Source organism: Protopterus annectens, chromosome 3.part1, assembly GCF_019279795.1.
Source record: "Protopterus annectens isolate FY-2018-M chromosome 3.part1, PAN1.0, whole genome shotgun sequence".
In the NCBI taxonomy this organism is placed as follows: domain Eukaryota; kingdom Metazoa; phylum Chordata; order Ceratodontiformes; family Protopteridae; genus Protopterus; species Protopterus annectens.
Window position 1 is genome coordinate 1833415551 of NC_056732.1, and position 22779 is coordinate 1833438329.

Consider the following 22779-nt stretch of genomic DNA (forward strand, 5'->3'; position numbering starts at 1 on the left):
TTGGAGACCCATTTTGGACTTATCCATCCTAAACACATTTCTACTCGTACCAAAATTCAAGATGCTCACTTTACAGCAGCTTCTTCCCATGCTGGGCAAGGGGTCTTGGCTGGTATCATTGGACCTCAAGGAGGCATACCTGCATGTCCCAATCAGACTAAGCTGCAGAAGATACCTCAGATTTCTTGCAGGTTCAATCCACTATCAATTCTCTGCATTGCCCTTTGGCTTATCTACTGCGCCCAGAGTATTCACAAAATGACTGGCATCAGTAATTGCCTACTGCAGACTTCAAGGGATACAAATATACCCTTATTTGGACGACTGCCTGATCCAAGCGGACAGCAAACGCATACTTCTGGAACATCTGGCTTATGTAACACGGTTATTGAATTCTCTGGGATACACAGTCAACAAAGAGAAATCCAGGCTAACGCCATGTCAGAAAATAATTTTCCTGGGTGCCAACTTGGACACAAACACCCAGATGGCCTATATTATGCCAGAGAAGCAGGGGCAACTAACTCAATACTTCAAGACACTAGCAAATTGCACCAGGCTTACTGCAAGGAAAATCCTACAGGCTCTGGGATTCATGGCATCTTGTATTCTACTCATCCCATGTGCAAAGTTGCATATGAGGAAACTTCAATGGTACCTAAAAAACCTATGGTCTCAACACAGCCACAGTTTGGAAACAATAATACCAGTAATTCCATGTTTGCAAAAGGAATTTCTATGGTGGGCTCAAGCATGCCAAACAAACACAGGTCTACCATTCTGCAAGCCTCAAGCAAATCAAGTCATCACAACAGATGCCTCAGACTATGCCTGGGGGGCGCACATGACAGACCGGTGCATTCAGGGCAAATGGTCCCAAAAGGAAAAGCACCTTCACATCAATCAAAAGGAGATGCTAGCAGTAATAAATGCTATTATAGCTTTCAATTACCTTCTGCATCCAGGTCAACTATTGATAAAGACAGACAACACCACAGTAATGTGGTACATAAACAAACAAGGAAGAACACATTCATACCCCCTATGCAGGCTGGCCATATCACTTTGGAACATGGCTCTGGAGTTGCACATCGAGCTTCAAGCACAGTACTTGCCAGGCATGGAAAACACGCTGGCAGACAACCTAAGCAGAAATATGACAGATCCACACAAATGGAAGTTGCATCCTCAAGTTTTTGCAGAGATAATACAAGCGTGGGGAAGGCCAGACATAGATCTCTTTGCCTCCCACAAAAATCATCAATCAACAAAATTCTGCTCAAGGACATTTCATCCAAAGGCCTGGAGAGTGGATGCTCTGTCTTTCAGTTGGACAGCACTGACAGTTTACGCTTTCCCACCTCTTCCTCTACTGCCCAAAGTGCTTTTAAAAACAAGATCAGACAGACCAAAGATGATTCTGATTGCTCCAGACTGGCCAAGACAACACTGGTACCCACGCCTGAGGAGCATGACGCATTCTCCTCCATGGACCCTACCTCTAATGCCTCTTCTTCTGACTCAGCACAGCTACAGAACTCTTCACGGTCAGCTGAAAACACTCAATATGGCTGCATGGAAGATTCCTTAACATCACAACAGACTCTACTCTCCAGGGAGGTGCAGGATGTCATTTTGGAGGCCAGAAGGCCGTCTACTAGAAAAGCTTACTCCGCAAAATGGAAACGGTTTTGTGCTTGGAATGAGAAAAAGGGCCAGGTTCCTGGAAAACTGAATTTGCCTCAAATATTACAGTATCTAGCTGAGCTGCTAAACAGTGGACTTTCATTCTCCTCCATCAAAATCCATGCATCAGCCATTTCTGCAGAATACAACACTGATCCAACTTTATTCTCTCACCCACTTTTAAGACAGTTCCTCAAAGGGGCTAAGAATATAAGACCTCCAAGGAAACAACCAATTCCTGCTTGGGATCTTAATTACATTCTAGAAAAGTTAACCTTGCCTCCTTTTGAGCCAGCTGCCTCAGCAGATTTGCAATATTTGTCCTGGAAAACAAGTTTCCTTCTGGCTATTACCTCAGCTCATAGGGTCTCGGAACTACAAGCCCTCATGGCTGTGCAGCCCTTTATCATCTTCCATCAGGACAGAGTTTCCCTACGAACCAACCCGTCATTTATGCCTAAGGTGGTATCCAGGGTAGCTTTAAAAGAGGCCATACACTTACCTACCTTTTACCCTAACCCTCAAAACAAAGGGGAAAGGCTGCTACATTCCTTGGACATCCACAGACAGCTGTGTTACTATTTGGACAGAACAAAGCCTTTCAGAAAATCAGAACAACTCTTTGTGTCCTACGCTGCAGGAGCTCAAGGGAAGCCAATTTCCAAACAGACAATTTCAAAATGGATAGGCCACTGCATACGTTTTTGTTACTCTTTTCATGGTAAAGCTGTACCTGCAGGCATCAGACCCCACTCCACAAGGGCCACAGCTACCTCTGCAGCCTTCCTCAGAGGAGTTCCTACCAAAGATATTTTGGAAGCAGCCACTTGGAGTTCTGTGCATACCTTCACTAAACACTACCACCTACCTTTATACTCCAAAACTAGAGCAGGCTTTGCCACTGCAGTTTTGCTGGGCATTAAGGCTTCTCCCAGTTCCACCTAGTGCCTACCACCCCTTGCGTAGCTTTGGGATTCTACCCATCTGTAATGACTGCAGCTGTATGCACGATGAACATAGCACAGTTTTGTACCTACCATAAATGTAGATGTTCGAGTGCTAATACAGCTGAAGTCCAGGTTTCCCTCCCTCCTTCCCCTCTTGGGACAGGCCTAGTGGCTACACCTCCTCATACAATCTGTTTGGGGTTATTCTTTTATGATGTATTCGCTTGCAACTACTATTTTTTGACTATTTTGCATTGCATTATATATATGTATATATATCTAAAATTAGGTATTGCCTTCCTTCTGGGGGCACCTGACATCTGGGGCAAGAAGGACTGAAGGGAATGGCGTCGGCTGGTTCTTTTATACCCCTGTCACACTGACGTCAGGGAAGAGGTGACTACAACCGACGCCGGACCTAGACTTTGGAATTCGGCCAACCGAGGACCCGCCTGATGGCAGGAGAACCCATCTGTAATGACTGCAGCTATATTAGCACTCGAACATCTACATTTATGGTAGGTACAAAACTGTACTTTTCCCCTTCTCCGCACCTAGCCAGGGGAAATCATCACAAGTTACTCCACAGGATGGATCTACTCAAACAGGACAAAGGGACCCTAGTACATCCACAACTGTCAATCCTGAACCTGACCTTGTGGGTGATAGAGTTTTAATCCCTTATAAACACCATTTTTCAGAGGACATGCTACAAGTTCCACAGGAGGCCAGAAAACCCTCAACAAGGAAATCCTACATTTCCAAAATGCAAAAGGTTTTCATCTAGTGTCACAAACATGACCTACAACTGCTGTCAGTTGATGTTCCGGTGGTCTTGTCCTATCTGTGTAAATTAATGATAGCTGGGTTGTCCTGCTTTTCGATGAAAGCTCACCTTTCAGCCATCTCTTCTTGTTTGCCTATGTCTCCACCTTTGGTCTCTAGGTTAGACGTAAGACTGTTCCTTAAAGGTGTCCTTCATATCAGACCACCAAGGAAACCAATACCTCCTCTATGGGATCTCAGTTTTGTGCTAGAGAAGCTTACATTGGGACCTTTTGAACCAGCAAGCTCTTCCCTGCAGCATTGCAAATGGAAAGCTGTTAGTAGCCATTACCTCTGCTAGATGGGTTTCAGAGTTACAGGCCCTGATGTCCAATCTCCCCTTCAGTGTCTTTCATAGACGTAGGGTTTATTTGTGCACTAACCCTACCTTTATGCCCAAGGTGGTTAATGAGTTATCCCTTAATCTACTTTTTTCCTTCCCCTCAGTGTCCCAGTGAGAGAATCTTGCACACTTTGGATGTGCACAGACAGCTCAGATACTACCTTGACAAAACCAAGCTTATACGTAAGACTGACCACCTGTTTGTCTCTTACCACCCAAGAGCTCTGGGTCAATCAGTTTCCAAGCAAACTATTTCCAACTGGATTTGTAAAGTTATTTCCTTTTTGCTATTTGTCTAATGGTAAGACCCTTACTTTCTCAGTGAAGGCTCACTCAACTAGAGCAGTCTCTTCTTCAAGGGCATTCTTTAAAAGTTTGGACACTGGCTCTGTACTGGAGGCAGCTACCTAGTCCTCTATCCATGCTTTCACAAAACGCTACAAGCTTGACACCATCTTCAAGTCAAGAGCTGTGTTTGCAAGAGCAATCCTACATGGAGTTGTAGAAAAATCATTGGCTCATCCTCCTACCAACCTGTCCCAAGCTTGAGCTTTGGCATTCTCCCTTATGTTATGAATACTGCAGCATATGAATAGAAGGACATAGGATAGTTGTGTAAAATCTTGCCATAACCATAGATGCCCTTCTCTTCTATATGTTTCACAACTAGGATCTCAGGCTAGTGCTGGATGGCATATAATTCTGATGTAGGTGCATGCTGATGTTTGCTTTATACCCGACGTCTTTATGGCCAATGTGCACGTTATGTTGTGCAGTGTAAAATGTACCTTGCAGTAGCATGTAGACATTTGGATACTGGCCGGGCGTATGAGTCAGCCAGAGGCAGACTCCCTTATGTTATGAATACTGCAGCATATAGAAGAGAAGGACATCTATGGCTATGGTAAGATTTTACACAACTGTTCTATCTAATGCAGGAATAATAAAGGAGAGATGAATTTAAACCAAAAAAAAAAAGTTAATATTTGCAACACAGGATACTGGACTATGTACACATTATTTTACAAAGTCCATTGAACATGTAGGAGAAACATACAAACGCAGGTTTTAAAAAAACAATTGGAAACAGTCACACATTTTGCTGCTGGCTGTGATACACTAATGGTAGAAGCCCTGTATAATAAAAAGTATAATAATGTGGCAAGAATTTTGCATTGAGGATTATGCAAACAGTATAATAGTGAAGTAGATGAGAAGCATTAGTAACATGAGCTACAAAAGCATTATAGAAAATTATGGTTTATATAACATGGGATCACCCATTACCAACAATACAAAAATAGATGAGAGAAATCCAGATATAGTAGTCCATGAAAAGAAGACAAAAATAGCATTGCTCATTGAAATTGCTACACCCAGTGACTACAGTGTCTTCCTTACAGAGAGACACAAAGATGTAAGATGCCAGGATTTGCAGCCAGAAAAAAGGGCAATATGGAAGAAGGATCTCCAGACCGTTCCAATAGTAGAAGTAGGAATTTACAGTTTTATTTAGATATGTTACCAATACATGTAACTTCATATGAACTGCAGAAAGAGTCTGTTCTGGGCACATTATTGGTGCTGTGAAGAGGACTTTTGGCTAACATCACAGATTGAAACAATACTAATTTCATGAAGTGTAATCATACTTTGACTTGGATATGGGACCCATTCCCCATCATGGTATTAGAAACCCAAAAAACATGGAGAAATTAAATGGAGAGATGGATGCCCCCCCTTGCAGAAGGAAGCAATAATCCTCAAAAAAAAAAACAGAAAAAAACTAATAGGCTAAGAAAAAGCAATAAAGATGATAGAGTGGACTATTGAAGATAAATTATGTATTGTTACTATTATACAAGAAGCCCAGACTTTCCAGATAGAAAATATCCAAAAGGATTAAGAGAAAAAAACAGAAGAAAGAAAATGCACAAGAAAAACTGTCAAATACTTCAAATGCAAATGTATGTTCATTAATACTATTGATTCATGAAAGAGAGTTTATAGACTAAGAAACATTGAGCTGTTTGGAAAAAGAAGTGACAGGAAGTGCACAAATGTAAACAACAAACCCTAGAGTTTTTTTGAAAGATGTAAAAAAAATCATGGACATGGGAAAGAAAGAGAGATCTGGTATGGTTTCATATTTATACAAAGGAGAAACCCAGACTAATTAATATAAAAAAGCAGCCCTAATGATATTTGTAGAGAAATATAGGCAAAGGCACCAAGATGTACAAAATTTCACAATGCAAAAAATAAGATCACAAAGGGAGAACATAGAACGGAAGATTAGTAAAATGGAAGTTAAACAAATACAAGATGAAATTATAGAATACCTGTGACACGAAAGATTTAGTGTGGAAAGTCAAACACAGGTTACACCAGAGCATGAAGGAATAATAAGAACACAAAGTAAGGGGAAACAGGAGGAGTGGGAGGCATCTGAAGAAGTATGGACATAGCGAAGAAAAAAAGATTAAATATGGTGCGATATTTATGCAACGGAGAAAGAAAACTAATCGGTACATAAAAAACACCAACAATATCTGAAGAGAAATGCAGGCAAAGGCATCCAGATACGGAAAATTTTACAATACAAACAATAAGAAAAAAGAGGGAAAGTAGAAAAGAGGATTAATAATGGAGAAGTTAAAGAAATACAAAGTGAAGTTATGTATGACCTCCAAGGTAAAGGATTTAATGTAGAAAATGAACTCCAGTAACATCACAGTATCATGGAACAGAGAGTCTCCAAATTAAAAAGAAATGGGTGGTACAGGGAAGCATCTAATGAGCTTCCACTTAACGATGATTTGGAACTTTCAGTAGGAAAGTTTAGTTGGAGTATTCTTGTGTTCATTTATTTGAACATAGTAATCACCCTTCACAAGTATAAAATAATTCAGTAATGTATGAAATATTTGCACACATGTATAGTGAAAGGTTATTGTGACAATAGTTTTTTATATAAATGTGGGTTTAGATACATTTATTTTATTTATTCTACATTTGTTGACCGGGCTGGTCCAACTGGATTTATGTCCATTTTCAGTGGAGACCCGGGGAGAAAAGCTCCATACTACAGAATAGAATAACAAATACATAGGTACATTACCATGATTTTGCAAGTAATAATAATACATTACATTTTAGCTTATGAGTAAGGAAAAAAAACACAATGGCAAGTAATAATAGTACATTACATTTTAGCTTATGAGTAAGTAAAATAAACACAATCATACTTGCAAATTAGGTATGGATATACATAAAACAATATATAAGGTATGTGAAATAGAGCACTATTAAACTAAATGAGTTAAACACACTATATTGTTAGTAAAAAATCATTGAGTTTGTGTGGATGAGACGATTAGTGTCTAGTGACAAGGGCGGTAGTTAGTCTGGGTTAGCACAGGGGCACAGCCAGTGGGATTTAAGGTATGGTTTGAGTTTGGTTTTAAATAAGGTAGTTGAGGGTAGGGAGGTTAGGTCATTTGGGAGGGAGTTCAGGTTTTACCCACTGTGTTAGAGAACAGAGAGTCTCCAGCCAGATTGTTGGTTTTACTTGTGTTTACCAGTAATTTATTAGATGAGGTTAATGTAGGGGGAGATTAAGTTAGTGAGTATAGGAGTATTTGTAGGATGATGCAGTATCTTATGGGCAATAGTTAGTTGGTTGAATAGAATAAGATTTGGCAATTCTAACCATCCTAGCTGATTAAGATTATTGCAATGATGGGTTCTATACGTAGAACCAGTTGCAAATTTAGCAATAGTATTGTAGGAATTGGCTAGCTTGTTCAGATTGCTTTTGTATAGTTTTGTATAGATAGGGGAAGCATATAGTAGGGTTGAGATTAAGTGAGTATGGGCAATAGTGGTCCTGGCTAGTGGAGTCCGAAAGGGTTTGATCCTGTAGAGGGAACCTAGTTTCTTGTTTACTGTTTTTATAGTGTTGTTAATATGGGGTTCAAAGGTGAGGTTGTTATCGATTATTACTCCAAGTAGTTTTGTGGTGGAATCAGGAGTAATTGTAGTACCATTGCTAGATGTAATAGTGAAATGCAGTGGAGGGGCTCTGTGTGTGGGAGTAAATAGTAGCATTTTCATTTTGTTTGGGTTGAGGATGAGACAACGGTGAAGAAGCCAGTTTTCTACTGTGCTAAACACGTCTTGTGTTAGGGACTGAAGTTGTGATAGTGAAGAGGCTGAGCATATGAGTGTGGAATCATCTGCATATTGGATACAGGTAGCTTGAGGTAATACAGTGTGTAGGTCATTAGTAAAAATAGAAAAGAGGAGAGGACCCAATATGGAGCCTTGAGGGACGCCAAGGGTAATTGGGAGATAGGAAGACAGGTTATTCTCCCATAATACAGCCTGTTGCCTGTTATTTAAATAGGATTGGAACCATTGTATAGCAAGTGGATCCAGTGAGAAGTTTCTAAGTGTGTTTATGAGTAGTTGGTGAGTAACCATGTCGAAGGCTTTTGAAAGATCAATGAAAAGAGCTGAGGATAGGGTATTATTATTACAATATTTATTAATGCAGTCGGTGAAGGATAAGAGAGCAGAGGAGGTCCTATGAAATGGTCTGAAGCCATGTTGGCAGGTAGCTAGTAGGTTGTTTTCCAGTAGGTGGTTTAATAGTTGTTTATGAATGCACTTCTCCATGATTTTTGCTAGTGGGGATAGTATCGCTATAGGCCTATAGTTAGAAAAATCTTTGGAATTCCCACCTTTGTGCAGGGGGATGATATGTGAGATTTTCCAGATTGATGGAATAGTTCCTTCTGAAATAGTTCTGTTAATGAGAATGGATATGGGGTAGGCTATGGCTTTGGAGGTTTTTTGCAGGTATTCTGCAGGTAGTAGATCTGCAGAGAGGGTCGTGGGTTTAAGTTTCTGAATAAGGGTGCAGATAAGGGATGTAGGAACTGGTTTGAATCGAAATAATGGGGGGCTATTAGGGATAAAATTAGAAGCAGATGTGTCAGGAGATAACTGTTTGGCCAAAGATTGAATGGTGTCTGTGAAGAAAGTGTTAAAAGAATTGGCAATGTGGATAGGGCTATTGAGATTGGAGCCTGAGGGGGTGGGTGTAATAGAGCGACCTGGGTGCAACAGTTTATTGATACCAGACCAGAATTTTTGGGGTTTATTTTGGTGGGTTTGTTGGAGCTGACAGTAAAAGTTTCTTTTATCAGACAATATTGCTTTTTTAGTTTCATTTCTTAATTGTCTAAACTTAGTTTGATCTGTTGGGTTTTTGGTTGTGCGCCAGTTAGCCCAGAGTTTGTTTCTTTGGATGATTTTTTGTGTGGTAGCTTTGGAGAGCCACGGGGCTGGTTTAGACCTAGTTCTTATAATTCATGTTGGAGCATGGCAATCTAGTATGGTTAAAAATTTAGTGTTAAAGTATTTAACAGCATCTTCTAATGGTAGGTGTTTCAAGGCTAACCAGTCACAATCTTTGAGTTCTTTTTGAAGGCTGTTGGGGTTAAAATTTTTGGTAGACCTTATTTTCTTATAAATGGTTCAGTTTGGGATATCAGACTTATATCTGATTAAGTGAGAGAGTGATCACTTCTATCTTTAGGGAGTGCCCCTACTTTGTAAGATTGGTTATGACTATTTGTAAGAATCCAATCTAGGGTGCTGTCATTGCTATTCTGTTTATTGGTTCTAGTGGGAGATGTAATGGTTTACATGAAACCATGTAGCTTGATATGGGTAGTAGGCTGTTCAGATGTGCAACTCCTCCAGTTTATGTTAAAGTCTCCAAGAATTATGGTTTCTTGTGGGTAGGCAGAGGATAGCCAACTTAGGATAGCCTCTAAGGTGTTAATATTGTTGCCTGGGGGAAGGTAGATACAGATGATGTAAATGGATTTACATTTGTTGAGTTGAATTTTGGAGATGAGAATTTCTGCATTGCTAGTCAGAGGAGGTTTAGAGTCTATGGAAGTAACTTGTAATTCAGATTTATATAAAGTAGCTACTCCTCCGCCTTTCTTGTAATTACGGTCAAGTCTGAGGATACTATAACCTGGGGGGATGACAATGGTGTCTTGTATTGTTGGCTTAAGCCATGTTTCAGAGAGACAGAGGATGTCGAATGAGTGTACATTCATGAGGGCATGTAGGTGGGCAACTTTATTATTAATGCTTCAAATATTGAGGTGGGCTATTAGGAGAGAGTTAGGAGGGTTAGTGATCAGATGTGCATTAGTAGAAATTGGGGTGGTAGGCTGTGTGGTAGTTGTAGAATTTGCGCCAGGGTTTGGGTGTATGTCACCATCAATTAGAGAGTGGACTTGTATTGCTAAATTGAGAAGTAAAGCTTTACATATAAGGTTCAGAGGTTTTCTAGCTTTAAAGCTGTAGTATGTGATATGAGTGAGTCTATGAAATTTGGCTAATGAATACTTTGGTGGATGGGATGTTTGATTATGGCTATGAGGGATGATAAGTGTTGGTTTGTTTTGTGGGGTTATGAAATTGACAGTAGTTAAGGTGTTCATAGAAAGTAAGTAGGTAGGGTACAGCTAAAATAGGTAGTACTGATAGTAGAAGTAAGAGCTTAAAGTGTGTAAGGGTACTGTTAGGTGGCATTGTAGAAGAAATTGTATGTAGATTAGTATGCAGGTATAAGTGCAGATGGATAATGACTAGTGGGAAGTGGGTTCTAGCACTTTAAGCACTTTAAGGGGTTGGTTGATGTAATTGCTTGTATGGATTGGGGGTGTGGTTAGTGTGTGTAAATGTAGATGTACTGGGGGTGGGTGGGAATTGGTGGCAGGGTAGGGGAGCGGAGTGAGCCTGCAGGGCGAACAGAGCGGTTAGAGCCACAGAAGGAGTGAGCCCTAGGAGAACAATCAGTGGAAATCTGAGGTTAAGGTAAGTGAAGGTGGAAAAGGGTAGGAGGTGTTAGCCTTCATGGTAGGGATAGGGGGAGGGTAGCTGATATGATGCAGAGTAAGATGATAGAGGGATAAAGTGGGACTATAGCTTTACAAGCAAGGAATGCTATATTCTTGTAAGATGCGTTTCAAGACAGAGAATGATAGACCTAGGATATGGCACCACTTAGTGGCCAAAAGCTGTATAGTTACAATAATTTCCTTTAGGAGGTAGCTGGTCTTGGAATTTGAGGAGGACGTAAGGGATATTAGGTATTTACAGTGATGTAGGAGGGAAGGTGAGCTAAGAAGAAGAAATAGGAAGGTTAGTGCTGCTGGTCTCCCTAACAGGGAAGTGTACTTTAAAACCTACAATAGTTTATACAGTGTAGCTTTTATTGACAGAAGTTATATAACACATACTTTCTTCTTTTTTATTGTCCTTGTGGGGCTGTTACTCAGGGTGAGAGAAGATTCACTTCCTTAGTTTAAGGTGAAGACTGCTGTTATGAGATGGGTTAAGGTTGCTGGCCAACAGGACAGGGCAGTTCCACAATGTTAGTGCCTTACGAGCAGGTAGGGCAACTGGTTGCATAAAGGGAGAGAGAGAGAGAGAGAGAGAGACAAATAGGTTAAATATGTAGAATGTTAAGCACAGTCATTAGGTAGCATAATGTTTAAGATAATACACATACTAGTCCAAACACAAGGTATAATTGGTCTCATTTCAACATATATTGAGGTTCACTGAAAAAATAAAGATAGGTTGGGTAGTTTCATTTAAATAGGGCACATATTTCAGTTACAATCTAGCAATTACATGTAGCAATCACAGTAAGATTAAAAAAAAACATGGCAAATCAGTTAGCATGCATCAGGTATAAGTGGAGGAACACGGTCTGTAGGATGAGTGTAGGCGAAGCGAGTTCTACTCATACATGGGACATTCTGTCCAAAAAGACAATTTTGTGTTTAAACCAATACAGATGGTAGCATTACCTATAACAATAGTGTGAGAACGGAATTCCATATATATATATATATATATATATATATATATATATATATATATATAGTGGCAGAAACAATACAGCGCTATGTTAATATAGCCTTACTGATGTAAAATGAAGGAACTATATAGCGTCCTCACTTATGGTAATATAATTAAAGACCAAATTGCATGCTAAGTACATGCTCTGCCGAAGCGTAGCGTTTACTACAAAAAATTTCAAATAGCTGACTCATTAAAGTAACCGTTTGACCATTCAGCAGGTAGCTACAGTTATAAAATCAGTACCGCATGCAGTCACAGTTAGTCGGTACCATTGGCTGTTATCACTAGAACACTCTAGGTTCCATAAGTTGATGCAAGCCACTAAACATATTCCCTATTGACCAATTTAATGTTAAAACAGTTGTTGCGTGTATCTTTAATTATGCCTTTCAACAACAAAGCGAATTGCAGGGGTATTTCACTTTAAATAGCTAAGAACGTACAGAAAACCCATGCACAATAAGCCGGTACTAGTGGAAGATACTGCGGTACACTTTTAGAAGCGTATCAGTTGCAAAGAAGTATAAAGAAGCACTAGCCACTAAAAGTATTCATTTTTGACCAAATTAAAGTTCAAACAGTTGTTACATTTGCCTATAATTAAGCCTTTCTAACAACAAAAGTGTTTTGCAGGGGTATCTGACATTAATTAGCTAAAACATGCAGAAAACCCATACACAGTAAGCTGGTGCTGGCGGAAGATACTCCGATGCACTTTTAGAGGTTTATCAGTTACAATGAAGTATAAAGTTTCACCTTCTGACACACTTGTTAGTGAGCTGCGTATCTAGCAGCAGGTAGCCATAAAACTCATGCTGCAGTCACATATCTGGCAACAGACAGTCTTAAAACATATTATTATATTATATATAATATATTATATTATTATATAATATTATATTATATAATATATAATATTATTATATTACCACAATTACCTCCATACCATCATGCACCCACTTCAAAACTTTACTAAAAGTGCACCTAAGAACATGCTGGCTATGCCCTTGCAACTCCCACTCTAATATCATCCACCCCATCCAACCACTACCTTTCTTTCCACTCCACTAACTACCTTGATTATAACAAGCTCAGATGCTCATAAGCCTAGTACTTATACAGCAGGAACTTCTCATTGTAACATTTGTTAATGTCTGTTATGTACTTCACAGATAAAGATTCTAGTTGTCTACTGATGTACTATGTTCTTCATCTGTAAATATGTTGCAAGTAATTGCTATGTTAAATTGTTAATCGCTATGTAATCCAATGTAACTACTGTCTGTTTATTTTACTGTGGAGCTTTTCTCCACGGGCCTCTGCTGAAAATGGACCTACGTCCAGTCGGACACTCCCGGTCAACAAATTTAAATAAATAAATAAATAAATAAATTATACAGTCACCAAGTTTACAGATACTGCAAGCAAAACTTTTCCGACGCCTTTTTGAGCTTTATACTTGTTTGGTAGTGCATTGTAAAAGCACATGCAGCAAACGCCAACACAGTTTGCCGGCAACAGAGATTAGTAACACTAGCATATGCTGTCATGAGTTGGTTATCAGTTTTTACTTTGTGAATGCCTTTACAGATAACTTTTTAGGCAGTCCGGTTATCAAGCAAAATGAGTAAACAAAAAGGCACTACTTACACAAAGTTTGTACACTAGAGCTGGGGACGCACAGCAGCCAAGGGATAGACTGAGGTGTAAAGATGGCGGCACATAGGGAAAGGTATATTTATAAGGTAGGTGTGGTGATATGAAAGGAAGGGGAAGGTAAGGATAGGTGGGGTTAGGTAGTGACCGGAAGTGAGTAGTATATCACAGCAGATAGGGGGAGCTCAGAGACAAGTAGTACTTAGTCTAAATCAGTGAGTTAGTACTGCCAGACCCAAGGATGAGGAGAGAGGTGGATAGGAAAAAGGAGGGACAAAAGGGGGAGTTGATAGGGTTAGAAGCAGAGTAGTGCTAATCAAGAGGGAGCGGAGGGATACTGGATACATGTATCTTTACATAATGTGAATTGATTGTAACTTTCCATTGGTGCATTCCCAAAGGTCCATTTTCTGAAAGGTTATTTTAAGGAAGTAAAGTAATAGTATGGCATTCTGATGAAGTCCACATTTGTGATGGATTAAAGCACTAAATCGTATTGCTATACCTGTTTTTAAGTTTTTATTTTATTAAATTCTTGTTTATTACACCAGCTGCTTGGAACGTGTCATTGGATCTGTGGTGGCATTTAGAGCATGTTATATTAATTCTTAGTTGCTTGGTTGGATCGGTGTGTATAGCCGCTCTTACTTAGTTAATTTAAGATTATGTATTCTTCGTTCTGAAGGAGTATGGTTGTCCTAGAATTTGATTACATGTATAGATCAGCAGTTTTAGGAGTGCATACATATATGTTGATTACACAAGACCCAAACATAGTGAAAGTTTTAAAACATGAGGAGAACAAGTCTAAGATGACTTTTTTGCTTAGTTTCACAGATGCATGTCATTGTCAAGTGGGAATTGAAATCAAACCAGGAAAAAATCAGACTGCAACTGTATGCTCCAAAAATGAATGACTATAAGTAGGATTAGATGAAAAGGCAAGACATTAGGAAAAGGCATAAATGTAGTTTCAAGTACAGAAAACTCCTGGAACAACCTCATGTCAATCAGGATCTGACCCAAGAATGGCTAAGGAGAAGTAAATTTAAACCGAAATATGAAAGGTTAATATTGGCGACCAAGGACAGTAGACTAGATATATGTTAGTTCATGAAGTCTGTTGAACATCTGGTAGAAACAGACAAATGCAGGTTCTGTAAAACGGAACTAGAAACAGTTGCACATCTTTTTGCTGGGTGTGATATACTAATGGCAGAGGGCCTGTATACTGAAAGGCATAATAATGTGGCAGGACTGCTGCTGCATTGGGGATTATGCAAACATTACAATATTAAAGTAGCTGAGAAGCATTGGAAACATGAACCACAAAGCATTATAGAGAATGAAGTTTATATCACATGGGATCACCTTTTACCAACAGTTGAAAAAAATCATTGTGATAAAACCAGATCTAGTAATCCATGAAAAGGAGACAAAAGTAGCATTAATCATTGAAATTACTACACCCAGTGATTACACTGTCTTACAGAGAGAGAAACACACACACAAAGTCATAAAATACCAGGATATGCAGGCAGAAACAATGGCAATGAGGAAAAAATATACCCAGACATTCCAATAGTAGTAAAAGTAATGGGTCTCATAAAAAATAATTCAGTCGGATTTAGATATGCTACTGATGCATGTAACTCCATATGAATCACTTAAGGAGTCAGTTCTGGGTACATTGCAGGTCCTGTGAAGAGCACTTTTGGCTAGCATCAAAGACTGAAACAGTACTAATTTCACAATCTTTAGTCATACTTTTACTTAGGAATGTGGTCCATTCCTGCCATGGTATTAGAAACCCAAATGACTTGGAGATGTTAAAACAAGAGATGGATGACTCCCTTGTGAATAGAAGCAATAGTCCACAAAAATGTACAGGCCAAATGGAGAGATGATAAAATCAGCAAGAAAAGGAGAGTAGCATTGCTGTAACTGAATTCAACCTCAAGTTTTTGTGAGTACCTTCACATGGTGGAGCTTGTTTTGACAAAATCTCACCAAGATGACACTGATATATAGACTGTATTGTATACAGCATGCATCATGTACAGAGGCAGGTTAAAAAATGAAAAAGACAGCTGGGAGCGCAAGTCCTGGGATAAGAAGTGTCCGATCTTGGTAAGGAAATATGACAGTGTAGAATCCTCAAGAAATGGAAACATTCCTACAAAGGGATAAGACAAGGCTCGGGGGGAGTATGCCCCCCCCCCACACTGAAGAAAGAAATAGTATTCCACAAAAAAAAAAAAAAAAACACAAAAACTGACAGGCCACAAAAGAGCCATTAAGATGATAGAGTAGAGTATTGAAGAATAAGAAAGAAATTCTGTATTGTTACTATTATGAAAGAAGGCAAGACTTTCTAGTTTTCTTGTATTGTTACTATTATGCAAGAAGGCAAGACTTTCCAGTTAGAAGATATTCAAAAAGATTGTGAGAAATTAGAAGAAAGAAAATTTCTTGCACATGAAAGGCTGTCAAAAGCATTAGATACAAATTTGTATTCATAAATATAACAGATCCATGGCAAACATTGTATAGACCAAGAAACTTTGGGCCATTTGGAAAAGAAGCAGCAGAGGAAGTGCAGACGTATAAAGAAGAAAACCTAGAGATTTTTGAAAGGTGTAAGAAAAGAGAGATGGACATGGGAACGAAAAAGAGATCCAATACAGTACAATATTTATGCAAAAGAGAAAGGCAACCTAATCATTACAAAAGAAGCAGCTCCAAAGACAGTTGAAGAAAAAATATAGGCAAAACATACAGATATGGAAAATGTCTCAGTACAAAAAAAATTAGATCACAAGGGGGAATGTAGAACATGGGATTAGTAAAGTAGAAGTTAAACAGAAGCTGGAGTTATGTAACACCTGCAAAGTGAAGGATTTAGTGTAAAAGTCCAACACAGGTTATGTTTCAACATGATGAAACAATGATTCCCCCAAGTAAAGAAAAACAGGAGGAGTGGGATACAGCTGAAGAAGAAATATGGACATGGGAAAGAAAGAGATATTTAAAATGGTGCAACAGTTATGCAAAGCAGAAAGTAAAACTAATCAATACAGAAAAGGCTGCACCAAAGATATTTGAAGAAAAAATAGAGGCAAAGACAACCAGATATGGAAAATTGTACAATACAAAAAATAAGAAAACAAAGGGAAAGTAGAAAAGAGGATTATTAATGGAGAAGTTAAATAAATAAAAATTGAAGTTATGATTTACCTCTGAAGTGAAGGATTTTGTGTAGAAAGTATAACTCTGATAACATCACAGCATGATATAATAATAAAGAGAAACCAGTGGAGTGGGAAGCATCTGATCAGTTGCCATATGCAGATACTTTGAAGCCTTCAGTAGGAAGCTAGTACAAAAATAAGGCAATAAAATAGGAAGAGGCCAAGAATTTATATGGACTGCAGGATAGAGATTAAGGATTGATATCATAGTATAGGCAAAGAGAAAGAAAATGGGGGGGTCCTAAGCAAAAGACCAGCACCAGCACTGGTAGAGTTTTTACTAGCATCTAGAACAGAAACTGCTGTTAAAAAAGGAATCATTAGTACAGCATACAAAATATTGCATGATAACTATAAGAATCAGTCAGAGGTAGTTAGAAAGGATTGGAAAGAAAGAGTGGATAAGCAGTTCGCAAAAGAAAAAACAAACAAAAAAAAAACAATGGAGGATATATGTATATCTCCCAAATATGCAACAAAGTCTACAAGATTTAGGATCTTTGCTTGGAAGTGTTTACATAGGTATTTTTATACCTCAAGTAGATTCCATAGTATTTTTTTACTCAGGTACACAGCAAATTTTGGAGGTGTGATGGTGAAGAAAGAGGCAACTGGAAACATATTTTCTGGGAGTGTAATGAGTTGGCAGACTTTAAAGATTCCCTGCAGACTGCTCTGTCAGAGATACTGGGTGAGCAAATTGGTATAATTAAGAAATGATTTTTTAGCTATGATACAGAATCAGAATTGCCTCAACATAGTAAAGCCCAAGTCTAATTATGGTATCTGTCAAAAAAAACATTACTAGAACATGGAAATCAAAGTCTAAACCAACTTTACTAGAAGTAGTGAATATAGTAAGAGGGATAAGGCAACTGGAATTGGGATCTTTAGACAAGGGTAGGAGCAAATTACATAGGAAAAAATGGGAATTGTGGGAACAATACATGCAGAGGAGGAACAAGATTTAAAGAAGTCAGGGTTTGAATGAGCCATGTCATGTTTGACTGACAATGAGCAGATAGATTAGAAGTGATGTATAATGTTTGCAACTAAAATTATGTCAGTATGGTTTGTTTTCATTTATATAAATGATTGCCTATGTCATACATGAATAAAGATGTTTTGTGTTTAAAAATAAAGTTTAGTTAGAGTTGCGTAGCAAGGGAAGGAACAGGAAGCTGTGGCAACTCTGAGTGGGAGGGTGGTCTAATGGTTAAGGTGTTTGCCTTACAAACACAAGGTGCAGGGTTTGAATCTCACAAGGGATAATTGGCTCGGCTTAAAATGGCTCGCAAGGGCAGTTAGCTTAGTACTAATCTATGAACCTATGGACATAGCCAATGTTATGGAGTGACAAATCAGTGAGTTCCCATATGAAGGAGCAACAGATGACACAGCGTGAAGCTGTAAAGAATATGGCACAGGAAATATTTTTGGGAATTTTCTATAGAATGCCTGCAGGAAACAGAGAACAAAGAACATGCCCGTAGTTTAGAAAAAAAAATGATCTAAGGGAAGAATTGCTTGATTTAATAGAGATGCATAGACATATTAAGATCAATGAAAAACGTAGACTACAGAACATCAATAAGACCCAAAATGTTAGAAATGTGATAAAACAAATGAACACAGTAATCAAGACTGTTCATAGAAATTCATGTAATATAACAGAAGTACATAGGATATATTACTGTGAAACTAAATTAGTAACAGATAAAGTCTTACCACAAAAACACAAGGCAGTAAGGAAAAGGAAGTGAAGAAATCAAATGCCGTCATGGAAGTATGGAATACAGAAAGCTAAATGTCACTGTTATAAAACTACAAAAGAGGGAACAGATCAACAAAATGCTCAGAATGATAGATGTGATAAAAGCAATGTGCAGTATCAGAAAAGTCCAGGATCTATCATAGTCTATTGCAAATACTAAGCTAAAGATATCAACATAGGCAAAAAAAACTTGGTATGCAGATAAATATAAAGGGAAAAGTACAAAATAAACAATTCATTAATGCACTCAAAAAGATTTACATAGAATTGGGAAATAAAACAAAAGTATAGAAACAACATCAGAAAGAAGAAATAGATACATTTTGGAGCAATATTTATGAAGACCATGTAGAACATAACAAAGATACTGACTGGATAGAAAAATTAAAAGAAACAGTAATGAGTTCAAATATAGACAATATGAACTGGGATGAAATAACAGCCAGAGAAATTGAAATGAAATAAAAAAAACACAGTATTTAACTTTTGGGTAAAATTATTAACATCTTTACACAAAGATTTAGGCCCGAGTAAGAATTACTTACATGTGCATAGTCTAGTTAACAAGAAATATGATACTCTTTCTTAAAACTGAACCGAGTAGCCATCCTAAAAACTATAGACTAACAACTTGTCTTCCAATGATGTACATACTATATACTGGAATTGGTGCAAACAGAGTTTATAGTCACTTAGAAAAAACTCAATTATTGCAACAGAACAAAAGGGTAACAAAAGAAAGTCATATGGAACAAAGGATAATTTCTTTCTAAATAAAGCCATAGACAAAAGTATCACATAGATAGATTAAAAGAAAGCATTTGACAGCATCCCACTTTCATGGAAAAAGCAGTGTTTACAGATCTATGTCAAAACATTGAATGACCAAATAGCTGTGACCATATGGTTGACAATTCCATCCATTGATGAACAACATAAACCAAAACAATGCTGGCAAACTACACAATCAATGCTTTTGCAGGGGGACAAGCCCACAGTTCACACCACAGCAGGGAAAAGGGCAAATTTCTTGATCCCTACTGAACCTCAATCTCAGTCAGAGCAGTTTGATTTAATTATCAATCATATGGTCTCAACCATATGGATTTAGACAATTTGGCCATTCAATGTTTTGACGTACACCCGTGTTTAAAGATTTATAAAATACACCCTATATTTAGCATTTACATTACATTGACAAACCACGTTATAGCTAAGCCATGACAAAGGGCAACATATTTATTTATTTATTTTTTATTTTACATTTGTTGACCGGGATAGTCTGACTGGATATATGTCCATTTTCAGCAGAGGCCCGGGGAGAAAAGCTCCAAGACATAAAAAACAAACAAAAAAAAATAATACATATCACATCATAACAATATAAACATCATTGATAGTCATTTATAGTTAAAAGCATTTTGTAAAATAGATACAATACAAGAAACATTTTTTTTTTTAATATTGGTTCCCTAGGAAGTTTGTTTCTTCAGTAGATTAGTAGAGAGAAAAGCAAAACAGTGGGGAGGTATACCAGCTGGGAAAGGTGGTCAGGCGAGATGAATAGTGTCAGTCTGGGTTGGTGCAAGGGCATAACCATTGTGATTTTAGGAAGATTTTTAGTTGCTTTTTTAAACAGTGGGGTGGATGAGAGGGATGTTAGTTCACTTGGAAACGTGTTCCAAGTGTTACCAGCAGAGTTAGTGAACAGGCAATCCCCAGACTTGTTGTTGGATTTTAAGGTAGATACTAGTACCCTATTTGCAGATCTTAGGGTTGTTAGGTTTTTGTATTGGCTAATAAGGTTGCTGAGAATGGGCGTATTTGTGGGATGATGCAGAATCTTATGATAGATTGTAAGTTGCTGTATAAGAAGCTGACTTTGCAGTCCGGGCCATCCTAATAGTTTGAGATTCTGACAGTGATGGGTTCTAAATGGGGATCCAGTGGCAAATCTGGCTATGTTATTATAAGATGTTGCCGGTTTGCTGATATTGCTTTTGGAGAGGTTTGTATAGATTGGTGAGGCATAGAGAAGGGTGGAGATTAGGTGTGTTGGGGCGTTAGTAGACCTAGTTGAAGCTGTGAGAAAGGGTTTGTGTCTATAAAGGAAACCAAGTTTTCTATTAACTGATCTAATAGTAAGGTTAATTTGTTTGTCAAAGTTCAGATTATTATCAATAGTCACACCTAGCAGCTTAGTGGACAAGTTGGGAGCTATTTTAGTCCCATTGTTGGATGTGACTGTAAAGTTAATAGCAGGGGACTTTAAAGTGGGCGAGAACAATAATACTTTTGTTTTTTTGGGGTTAAGGAGGAGACAGCATGGATGGAACCAGTTTTCGACTAAGTTAAATATTGTTTGGGTCTTGGTTTGAAGCTCTGCAGGTGACGAGGCACTACATATTAATGTCGAGTCGTCAGCGTATTGTATACAGGTGGCCTGTGGAATGGATGTTTTCAGATCATTAATGAAAATTGTAAAGAGGAGAGGTCCCAGAATGGAGCCTTGAGGGACACCAAGAGAGATAGGGAGTTGAGTGGACAGTTTTTTGTCCCAGAGTACTGCTTGGTGTCTATTTCCTAAGTAGGACTTAAACCACTGGACTGTTTGGGTGTCAAATGAGAAAGACCTTAGGATATCTGACAATAGTTGATGATTCACCATGTCAAATGCTTTAGAGAGGTCAATAAAGAGGGCTGAGGACAGTAAGTTATTGTTACGGTTTTTATTAATGCAGTCTGAAAAGGATAGGAGTGCTGTTGTAGTACTATGGAATGGCCTAAAGCCATGCTGGCAGTCCTTTAGTAGGTGGTTTTGGAGAAGATGATCAAGTAATTGATGATGAATACATCTTTCCATAATTTTTGCTAATGGGGAAATTAGGGCTATGGGGCGGAAGTTAGAGAGTTCATTTGAGTTACCTCCCTTATGGAGTGGAATAATGTGTGAGACTTTCCATAGATAGGGGATGGAGCATTCTGTTATGGTTCTGTTAATTAATATATAAATTGGGTAGGCAAGTTCTTCAGCTGCCATTTGCAGGTATTCAGCTGGTAGGAGGTCAGCTGATGGAGTGCAGGGTTTACGTTTGAAAAGTAGGTTGCATATATGGGATGTTGGGACAGGTTGGAGGTGTTATGTGTGGGGTACGTTGGTTGGCAGGGGTGACTCAGCAGTAATAACAGGTGGTATGGGGGCTAAGGTATTGGCTAATGATTGGACTGTTCCAGAGAAATATTTGTTAAAAATATCAGCAATTTGGCTGGGAGAGTTTTCATAGGTTCATAGGTTCATACTAGGCTATCTGCCCGAGGGCATTTACAAGCCTAGCCCATAGTTTTGTGGCTTACGCCACCCCTTTAGTATGGGGAACTATACCCATTATTTTGCTGTGCCTCTGTTGAGCAGTGACACTGAGGTAATCCCTGGGGTATATCTGCGATCTCCCATCCATTGGTCAAGATTTCTCTTGAACAAGGCCAGCGAGGTGCTCTGCCTCACATATACCGGGATTTTATTCCACAGCATAGGGAGTCTTTGGGTGATGAATCTATCCCTCCAGCACGTCCTATTAATAGCCGTGTCGAGGTTTAAGTCTCCGCCCTTGTGGCTCTGACGGATCTAGATTTTTGAGGTGAAGCATATTCATCAAATCTGGGTTTGACATGGCCTTGTATGTTAGGCAAAGGTCACCTCTGAGCAAGCGGTGGCGACTGAATAGAGCTGGAGTTCTTTCAGTCGGGCAGCATAGGACAGATGTTTGAGACCCTTTATCCTTTTGGTGAGGAACTTTGTGGCCTCTCCAGCTGCTGCAAGTGTCGGGTCAGATACATTCCGAATGGGGCATTGTACTCAATCATTGGTCTGATGAGTGATGAGTATAGGGAGACTATGACCTCCCTTGATCTAGATGAGAATCCCTTCATGATAAGGTGGGCAATGTAGAAGGTCTTCCTAACTACTTTAGCTACATGGGTGTCGAATGACAGACTACTATCAACCTGGGTCCCCAGGTCCCTGATAACTTCTTCTGTACTCAGTGGATTGCCACCTATTTGGTAGCTAGGGGTAACCTTGTTTTTCCCGAAGGGTATGACTATGCATTTTTTGGCATTAACTTTAGGCCATGGCTCTGGCACCAGTTATCTGTTTCTGTGAGACCCTTCTGAAGGATATCTGTGTCAGATGTGTTTTCTACTATGGCCCAGTTTGCAGTCATCTGCAAACTTTGTCAGCCATAACCCTCCTGTGTTTGCTTGTACTTGGAAAAGTAGATGCCAAACAAGAGTGGGCCCAGGACTGAGCCCTGTGGTACACCACTTGTGACAGGC